This window comes from Eutrigla gurnardus (genome assembly GCF_963514095.1).
Source record: "Eutrigla gurnardus genome assembly, chromosome: 4".
Lineage (NCBI taxonomy): Eukaryota > Metazoa > Chordata > Actinopteri > Perciformes > Triglidae > Eutrigla > Eutrigla gurnardus.
Window position 1 is genome coordinate 23,454,174 of NC_139918.1, and position 10,563 is coordinate 23,464,736.

The following is a 10,563-nucleotide window of genomic DNA, read 5'->3' on the forward strand; positions in this document are numbered from 1 at the left end:
ATTTTTATTGATTAAAAAGTTAGAGTACAATGTATGTGAAGGGTTAAGGATTCATTGATGAGTCTCGCAGCCTGAAGTCTTCTGTAGCGCTTCCTAGATGGCAACAGGTTTAACATGCTGTGGCTGGGGTGGGTACTGTCTTCTAATATCCTTTGGCCTCTGCACGGGCACTTCTTCGCAACTTCTCTTCCTATCAGTGGTTTGCAGTTGTGGATTACAGCGTGAACAGGAGGGAGCTGAGTGCACAGCCCTGGGGGGCTCCGGTGTTCAACACTAGAGTGGAACAGGTGTGGCTGCCAATCCGAACTGCCTGGTGTTTGTGAAGAAGTCTAATAACCAGTTGCAGAGTGCAGTATTCAAGATTGTATTGAATACTGAGCTGAAATGCTGGCATTCTGATGTAGATATTTTCTATGGCAAAACCATTCTTTATGTCACATTTTTCATTAGTGCTCATATATATTCAATTTCATCACTTTTTCATAGATGTCAATTATTTGAACTATAATAAAAATTCCAATTTTGACTGTGGTGAAAAGACATGAAGCAAATGTTCAAAATAGTTCAGTCACAACTCAAAACCAACAGCATGGCTGTTGCTAGGCTACTATCTGAATTAATTATATTGCATTTACATCCCAAAACACATGTAGGGTTAGCCCACCCCTTGTAGTCGCCATGGAAATTACAAAGTTTATTTATATATATGCTTGATGAATTATTGCTTTGTCGTGTTTGTGGCTTGTAGTTTTTTAAGTCATAAAGTAGCAGTAGGGCACAGTCAGTGATGGTAAATGGGAAAGCTAACAGAGCCTGGTCTGCAGGCTGTAGCCATTTAAGCTGTGAAGAGAGAGGCGAGCAGTAACGAGCAACCTGTGGCGTTGTTGCGGTGCAGGAGTCTGATCCTGGAGAGTCAGTCAATCCAGTAATGAGGTTTTATCCAGACAGAAGCTGCGTCAGGAGGACATCGGCCCCTTTGGCGGGACAAATATCTTTTTGTCTCAATCTGTAAACTATTTTTGTGTATTCTATATTGATGAGCAGGCCAGGAAGTGAGACGGAGCGGTGGTGGTGTAATGAAAAGCGAGGCGTGGGCAGTATACATTCAAAAGAGAAACCATGCAGTTGTTCCAATCACTGATTAATTAGATCGTCATACTGCTCTTGTTCATCTTCTCGTGTGTGTGTGTTTTCTGTAGTTGAGGCCAGCGCTGGCCATCGTGGTGCTAGTGTGCTAATGCAGAAGAGACATTAACCCCAATCTCTCTGGATGAGAGACCGCTTGGCGAGCATCCGTCCCCCGAGACTGGTGGCATGCTTCTGTCTGCCTGCCAATCTTATTTCCCGGATAGCTTGCACACTTATTTAATTTTGGCCTGTTTCACAGCCCTGTATTGATTTTTGAAACATAATGTTGGTTCAAGGATGAAGGGGCCCTGTTTTGAACACAGGGTTCTGTAATAAGCCGTTTGTTTTTCTTCCTATACAGTCAATCAAATAAATTCCTTTATGGTCATGTTTTTTTCATGATCACAAAAGGAGCATCATTTGGGGATTTGAGATTTGAAATTAGAAATCAAACCCTAGTATTTAAAGTGAGTCTCTTCACTCAAGTTATTTTTTTTGTCTTTACTCATGTAGTACCTGCTTTTTCTGTGCTTTCAAACTCTGTTATCGCTCTTTGTCTATCCTTTATCATCCCCAGCTTTTATTTCCCCTGTTGCTTTTCAAACCTCATGCGCCGACTCTGTCTGGCTTACTGTGGCGAAACCAGCGGATGTGAGACGTTGGGCTGGGTATCGGAGACGTCACTGTCTGTCTGTCAGTCCCTGTGGTACATTATCCGTCCCTTACCATGTATTATCGATTCCCTCTCTCTAATCACCGTCTCCAGTGTTACAAATGAGCCTTTACTGCTAGCAGCAGAGTTTCTGGCAAAATCCTGGCTGAAGTACATATTGCAGTTTTCGAGTAGCAGTAACAACAACAACAGCAATAACAACAATGAAGTATCCTGGACTCACATCTAACACTTAACATCTCAGGAAAATTCCAGTATTTTCAACCTGGGTCTCCTATTTTAATTTTGATTAATGGGTCAATGGCTTCAGGAAACACATCTCAGGAAAAAAACTAATCATAAAAAAACACCAGTCTGAATTTTTCTCTTCCAGTACTGATTTATCATTTCAGATACGTACTCACCTAAGAAGGTCTGTATTGGGGGCAATACATTTCCAATGGATCAGAACATCCAAAAGTGGACAACAAATGCCTAAATAACCAGACTCCTCTGGTTTTTGGTGAGTGAATTTTCGATTCATATCAATGTGTGGACAATATATGGAACTCCTAACTGCAGAACTCAAAGTTAATCATGACATGGACACTTTGTAAAGAGATATTCAGTTATGTGTAAAGACCAGGTACTTTTCAAAAGTTTTTATCTATTTTATTGCAACATGTTTTACGTTGTTCTGTAGTCTGTAGAAAATGCAGGCATGTACCTCTTGGGCACTGCAAACTAGCTTACAGTTGGCTATACATACCAGCATATATGGTATTGGTCCATGCTATCGCTCGTCTCTAATAAGATTAATTATGTACATATATTTGTCTCCACAGAGACAGCTGTAATGACACCACGATAGCCGTAAGCAGGCCATGTGTGCTATACTTTGCCTGTGCATTCGACAGGGATAAAACAAATGTAGACAGAGCTATGAGAAAAGGCCCAGATTTCCACCGCCCTTTCAACTATTCAATCAGCGTTTGTTCTGTGATTCTGAGAGTCAAATTCCACACAGCAGGAAATCAATTACATTCAGACCGATATGGATCATAGACCATTGGTGACCCCCCCCTCTCTTCTTCTCTTCACTGTGTCTTGCTGAAGAACAGAGAATTCATAGTTTTTCTTGAAAGAGAGGACTACTTTTGTGTGAATCCCCGCTGTGTGCTTTTGCACAGAGTCAGACACTGCACACAACAGGGGGTGGGGGGGTGGTGCTGTATGTGGGAGGAAGAGTGGGACATTGAGGGAATATGTACAGTAAAAAGGGAGTGGTGATTTACAAAGTTAACTCATAGCATTACACGTCCGGTCTGATGTCATGCTAACGTCATCACCCCATGACCCCTTCCCCCCCAGCATCACCCGCAATACACTCAACAACACCATTAAGCATGTACATCACTCTGAGTCATACTGCAGCATAAAGTTGTCGATCAATATTCTTCTGATGTCACCCAGAATCCCAAACCTGTATCTGTAGATCGCATTAACTATTAGTTATCTTCACATCTAAAAGAATTCACACTCTGCTAAAGTTTGCCATGAAGTGAAACTTGAGAAAGTGCGTCAGATTTTTTTTGAGACCTGTATCCTTTTCCAACAAATGCTCAGGCATTCAAACCAAAGATCAGGGTTACTTCTTTATTCACACTTTCTGCACAAAGAAAGCACAGACGGAGAAGTGTTTGTTCCCTCTGAACAACAAAAGGACAAAATCTGAAATGTTACATCACTTACATGTGAATCAGAGTAGTCCTTGACTAAATAATGTTAAAACGGAGGCATGAATGATTTACAAAGGAGTGAATAGAAAGATGAAGACATTTTTTTAATTAAATGAAAGGAAAAAATGAAAAAGGGTGACACGCAGAAGGTTGACGCTGACTAATGAAGTGCTTCTTTGATTAATGAAAACACCTTGAGATGTTGAAGAAATGCCCAAGAGAGAAAATATTTCATGTGAAGGGAGGAGACCGTCACCTCTTTACCAGTGTGAATAGATGAAGTTGGTGTTCAGCTAAAAACCTCTAGCTTTTGTCTTTATGGCTCCAGCTCTCATCGGCGGCAACACTTTTCATCCCTTTTCCAGTGCAATATATGACATGGCACACGTTAAAGTGAATATACAATAAATTAAATTAAATTATGAATTGGATCATTATTATATATAATATCTATTAGTATTCAAAACATACAATTTATATGCTCTTCTGAAAGATGCCAAACTCAAGTCTGACAACAATTTTTATCTCACTAATCACAAAAAACAATCAAACAACTTAAACTGTGTTTTAGTTACCAACAATCACTGCACAAAGTAAAGCCTTTCCCAACAGGTTTTTATATGAATACTAAGCTACACCTCTTCTATCACTTCTGCTTGCAAAAAAACAAGATGGCGACAGCCAAAATGCCAAGCTCAGAGCTTCAAAACGGCAGTCCATAAACCAAAGGGTGAATAAACCCTTAATACTGGTCATCTCGGCTGGACCTGTCCTCTGTCCCTGTCTGGACTCCCAGTCTCGGCGAATAAACCATTGCAGCGTATCCAGAACGCTGCAGCACGCCTTGTCTTCAATCTACCCAAATTCTCCCATGTGACCCCCCTCCTCCGTGACCTCCACTGGCTCCCTGTTGCAGCACGCATCCAATTCAAGACGATGACACTGGCCTTCAGGGCCATCAATGGAACGGCACCCATCAACCTTCAAACACTGGTCAAACCACAAGCCCCGAGGTGAGCACTTCGCTCCTCTACTTCAGCTGGCCGGCTGGTACCACCATCGCTGAAATCAAACAAATGTCTCTCAGCAAAGTCAAGACTCTTCTCTGTTCTGGCGCCTCAGTGGTGGAACGAACTCCCGACCAATGTCAGGACAGCAGTCACTTGCCATCTTCCGAAAAAGGCTCAAGACTCACCTGTTCAGACTTCACCTCAACTCTTCTATGTTCTTACCTATAGCACTTTGACAACAGCACTGTGGTTCTTAAGGTATCCTTGCTGAACTGCTACTACTTTACTCAGACGAGGACTTAACACTTGTTTCTATTTTTTAGCTCTTACTTTATCAGCAATGATATGTTGTGGATTCTTTCTTTCGACAAATGTACTTATTGTAAGTCGCTTTGGACAAAAGCATCTGCTAAATGCCCTAAATGTAAATGTAATACGCGGAGTTGGATGTGAAAAGAAATAGCAGTTGTAAACGCACCTTAAAGCCATAGGACTCCATTGACAGAAACATACATTTCACCTCACTGTTTTTTGTAAAACACACTTCATTCAAACTAGACATTAAAAATACTCAAAAAAGTGGTGTTATTGATGTTTGTGAAATACAAACGTGCAATTCTCATAAACTTGTGTTTGCCACAGAGCTTATTTTCATCAATAATCCAAAGGAAATATCCCATCGGCTTTTTGTCGAGGGAGCAAGTGCAACGCTAACTTCCAGGGTTGGCTCATCCCTGCATTTTCATAAGGTTTACATGAAAGGTGGGTTGTTGGAATGTCCATATGTCTATTGAAAGATCTTTTGTTCACTGATCTCATTCCTCCTATACATAAACATACTCCTACAATACAGTGTGCAGATTATTTTTGTCAGACTTTGGCCTTCAGCAGCCATCATGTGGCCATCTCCTAACAAAGCTCCTTTAAAATCGGCTCCTTCAAGCAAAGCAACCCACTTGCTATACAGTAGCGACCAAGGGCACTTGGGCACGCAGCAGATCATTCCGTCACACCAGACACAAATACATCCATCCGTACATGATAAAAGCTTAATGCTGCCACTGAGTGAAGCCGAGTGAGCTCCGATGTCAACGTGACCGGAAGCAGCAAGGAGTCACATAATCCCACATTGCTTTGAGTGGAAATATTGCTGTGTCTGAATGTGAAGTGTGTGGAGAAAATGTGATTGTGATTAGGAGTAACGAAGGCCACGTTGAGTTCAAGGTGAAGCCAATATTACACTACTTTACGTGAATGGACTGTGTGCCCTGATCAATGTCACGTCAAGCCAATTTAAAATATCAGTCTAGTAGAAACTCTCAAGTTTCTGTGAGCCCAAAGAAAAAAACACAATAGAAAAAATGATTGGATTTAATAAAAAGATGAACATAGAGTAGAGCATAGCAACAGCGCTGTAATAACTATATGACGTAAATAAGGTGAGTCAGTCCAAAGCAGGGATTCACAATTAGCTAGTGACTAAAGCTAATGCTAATGCTACACATAGCCAGCAGATAACAAACGCCACAAAAATAAACATTAACAACAAGCTAAAGAGACAGCGGCTCTCCCGCCTCTCACCGACACCGAGAAGCCGTCAAACCGCAAAACACACACGTGCACGGCTAACACTTACCTTAGCCAGGGTCCCTGCCTTAGCTAGCAGGAGGTGACGTGAAGCGCTGATTCCCGGTCCGTTGGTCGAGGCGTTGGAGTCCGAAACTTACAGACAGCAGAAGGAGCACAACTCCGTTTCATTCTAACACGATTATTATTCCACAAACACCATTAGCCACACTCGAGCAGTGTTACAAAGGGCAGTGTGAGCTAGCATAACGAACAGCAGAGCTAGCTAGCATCAAGAGCCCGCCTTGTTGATTGGGGTTCGTTTGATATACGGAACGTTACAGCGCGTAGAGGACTACTCGGTCTCGTTCCGGTCCATAGCGGTGCTAAGTCAATAAAGTCCCAGTCGGCAACATTTTTTTTTATCATGTTCACCGAAGCTGACACTGTGCTCCGATAGAACAACATAAATCATCCGGTTTTAGAAAAAAAAAGCGCACCTCCACGTGCATAGAGCCTGACAGAGCCCGGCTCATCCTGTCCAATCAGCACGCAGGGCTGTGTTCGTGCACACACAGAGCCCCTCCCCCCTCGGGTCGTTCCACTGTCACAGGGGGTGGGCGGAGGGAAGTAGCAACAAGCTTCCAATTCCTAGGTTAAAAACCGAAACGAGGAGCTCCAAAACAACCAAGGAAAAGAAATCACCGGTGCAAAATAAGGAAAAAAAGAAAGATTGCGACGGTGCCCCGTGCCCGTGATAAAACTCAGAGTCAACATCGGACCCACGTTTCTAAGGGATTTCAAAGGGCACGAAGTCGAGGGGAAGGAGCTCGGTGGTCGTGGGGGAGGAGCGTGAGAGTTGTAAACATTCAAAATCTGACATATACCCCTTTTCCACCAAGGCATTTTGAGGGCCGGTTATTGTTATTGTATTATTTACCAAAATAAACACTTTTTCTGAAGAGACATGTCTGCTATGCTTGAAATGAGCGCTGCGGGGAAACCTCAGACGTATACAGTGACGTAATGACGTGGTTCTCTGGGCTCTCTAGCTGGTGAAAACGCAAACAGGTTCTCGGACGGTTCGCAAGTTGAACCAACTGCGAACCAGCACGGCACCGGCCCGGTTCTTGAACTAGGTTCGCGTTGGTGGAAAAGGGGTAAGAGTGCCCTTGATCCACTGGACTTGACTGGGACTTTAAGTATGAGGGAATTTATTTTCATCTTCTACTATTTTTAACTCCACTACATTTATTTGATCACATTTGTTGGGCTATTGGCTATGGATTGAGACAAATGAGACAAAGTAGAATCAATACATCATTAAGATATATTATTATAGGTTAATATAAAACTGTATTGATTCCTAAGGGGAGGTAACAATATTACCAGCAGTGTATGAAGCCATTTAAATAAGCCCCACATTTACCAGCTGCAGTATTAAAGTGATGTTTAAATAATAATGATAATAATAATAATAATAATAATAATAATAATAGCCTATAATGTACATTATTCTGAAATGGGACATTCTCCATAATTACTTGTTTTACCTTTTTATTTCTGTAAGTACTTTAGTTCTCTAAATTTTACAGATACTAATATTTTTGCACTTTGTTTTAACTCTACTTTTACTTGAGTTAGACAACTGACATCCTGCACCACTGATTCTATATATTCACACCTGAGACCAAATTGAGAATACTCACAGGGGGTCAATATGCATACCAAAGATACCAGTGTGTGCCGCTACCCATGCAATGCAAGACACAAAATAGAGATGGTACTCACAGCTGCAATAGATTAAGAAAATAAATTGTGGATTCAGCTCATCTGTTGTATTTGCTCAGTGGCTCACAGAGACCTCTCAGGCCCTGACGCAATCTCACCTCATTAACATTTTAAGGTGACGAGTCTGTCATGGCCTTAATTAACAATTCATGAGCATGGCTTATAGCTATATTAACATTTTACAACCAATAAATCAGCTTTCCTAATCTGCAGTATGTGTCCACACGCACAAGCCCGTGTGTTTGTGCATGTGTGAGAGACTCAGAGGGCTGTGTGTGTGTGGGTAAGTGCGTTATTTGTGTACATCCATGACTAGAGCAACTATGTTGTTCCCTTTGTCTCCAAGTCTGGCTCCCCATCCGTCTCTTACCATGACATTTATTTGAACTTTCTCTTAATCTTGTGTTCTGATCCTGACTGTGTAGTGAATCATACCCATTGTTCTTTTTTCCTCTGCGAAATCAAGGAAAACCCAACCTGCAGTCTGATCCAGAGGAGGTCATTCGCGGTGTTATGCCAACTAATGACCTAAAAAAGATAAATCCGACTAAGTCAGCGTCACCCATAGTGGAAAGGTTGACTAATTAGGGTGCTATTTTGGATCAGATGATTATTATAAAGCGACAGCGATGTAAGTCAGTGTGTTATGACTTCTTTTTTTCCGGTTGGAAGCAAAACCAACAAGAAGGGAGAGTAGAGATGAGGGGACAAGGGGGGTGGATACAAGATAATGGTGGAAGAGAATCTGGTAGAGTCTAGTCTCTGAGGGATCATAATTTCTTCTTCTCTTACGCCACATATTCAAAAACCCTCTGAGAGTGGGTGTAACAGCATGAAAAGAGACCAAGGAGTCTTTAGCTGCTTAATCGTGCTATGAAATGCGTTCGTATGGTATGATAAATGTATCTAAAAGAAAACAATCCAGCATCTTCACCTCAGCGATGCACAGGATTTAGAGGACTGTACTGTTCTTTAGGCCCAGGACCTTTTGGTATTCACTTCACCTCTTGAATTGACTGAATAAAGTGGAATATGTGATCAAAACACCAGGTCGCATACTCTCTGTTTCAGTGTGTGGAGCTAAAGGAGAGAAGGGTGAAACAGAAGCAACGATCCCATCACAGCATCCTTAGGCAGCCCCCCTAAGTCCACTTTGAAAACGACCTGTGGGCAGTGTGTGCATGCCTAGGGTTCCCCACTGAGTCACCCGGTGTAAGTGCAGCGGTGTCGTGGTGTAATGCTGCATGGATGTAGCTCACCAAATGAAAGCAATATCTGCAGCACTTCTCTCTCTCTCCGGTGACACAAAAAGCCACGGTTGGTTTTTGGGGGGGGTAAGTTACCAAGAGTATGTTTACTGTAAGGAAGCCCACAATATCCACCTTGAGTTGAGATGAGCATTTAGCTCTAGCTGAATTTTATTTGATCCACATGTGTGCAAGAACATATGCAGTGTAATGGCTCGACAACACAACACCAAACCCGCTTTGTGCTGACTATAGTAGCCTCAAACCCCACTGACCCCCACCTCAAGGTGCACCTGCACATGTTTTATAAGTCACCATGAAGATCAACATCACTGCTACAGGGAGTACATTGAATTTGAAGCATTCAAAAGCAGTCTTGGCGAGGGGTGGCCTTCGCAGAGTGCATGTCTCAATGACAAATGCATTGTATGCTGCGAGGACCCACCCTGGTTCAACGCAGGCTATTCCAATTTCAGTCAGTCCTCCAACTTCTGCAAAGTAAAAAAAAAAGAAAGAAAGAAGAAATCGATCCGAGAGAGGTGAAATGAGGAAATGTCCCCTGGATTTATGGCTGAAATCATAGGGGTTTTTTGTGTTGTTGTTATGAAGGTATGGCAGAGTATTTTCCTCCAGTCATGACTCACCTTTCTTCCCATTCTACATGAATGTCATGAGCATATATAGGAAGTTAATTCCTATTTTTAACTTGAGTGGGATGCATAGGTGTGAGGTGTGCAGCTTGATAATGTCATCATGGAAAATAGGTGCAGTACGTGATGATCGGCTTTAATCCGGTTGCAAAAGGTGACAAAAGTCTTGAAAAAATGATTTTTTTTTCATGGTAAAGTAACCAAAGACAGAACCAGAGCGTGGTTGATGAGGATTTAGCCGGAGAGATAACATGACTCCAATAACGTGCATTAATAAATCAGGGATGTGGATTCAGAACATGCCACAGGTTGGAATGAGCAGAATACTGTGATGGAGCTGGAGAGTTTCGGGCGCTCTTACAGCCTCAGTAATGAAATGTCCATTCCTCACTCCAACACTTTTGGAAATGAATTACCATGACTACAAGAGGGAGTTTGAGTTTGTCTCTTGTTGCTGTCTTTACTGCTGCTGTGCTGCCCTCTTCTGGTGACTAAACGAACAGCCACGCGTGGTCACAAATCTGACACTCATGAACCCCATTAACAACCTATTATTTGCTCTCTGAATGGCCTGCGGTGGTTGTCAAGGTTTAGCCATATCTACAACGCGGCTTGAAGTATAGGTCGGAATGGTGTGTAACAAAGTGAGAGGAAATGAACGGAAAGAAAATCAATAAAACTGTCAATAAGTGTATTAAAGGATCCAGTGGGCGGGAGGTGTGGGTCGTATTAACGATGTGTCAAGTCTATCCGATGCTGGTGTTGATAAAAACACTTCAA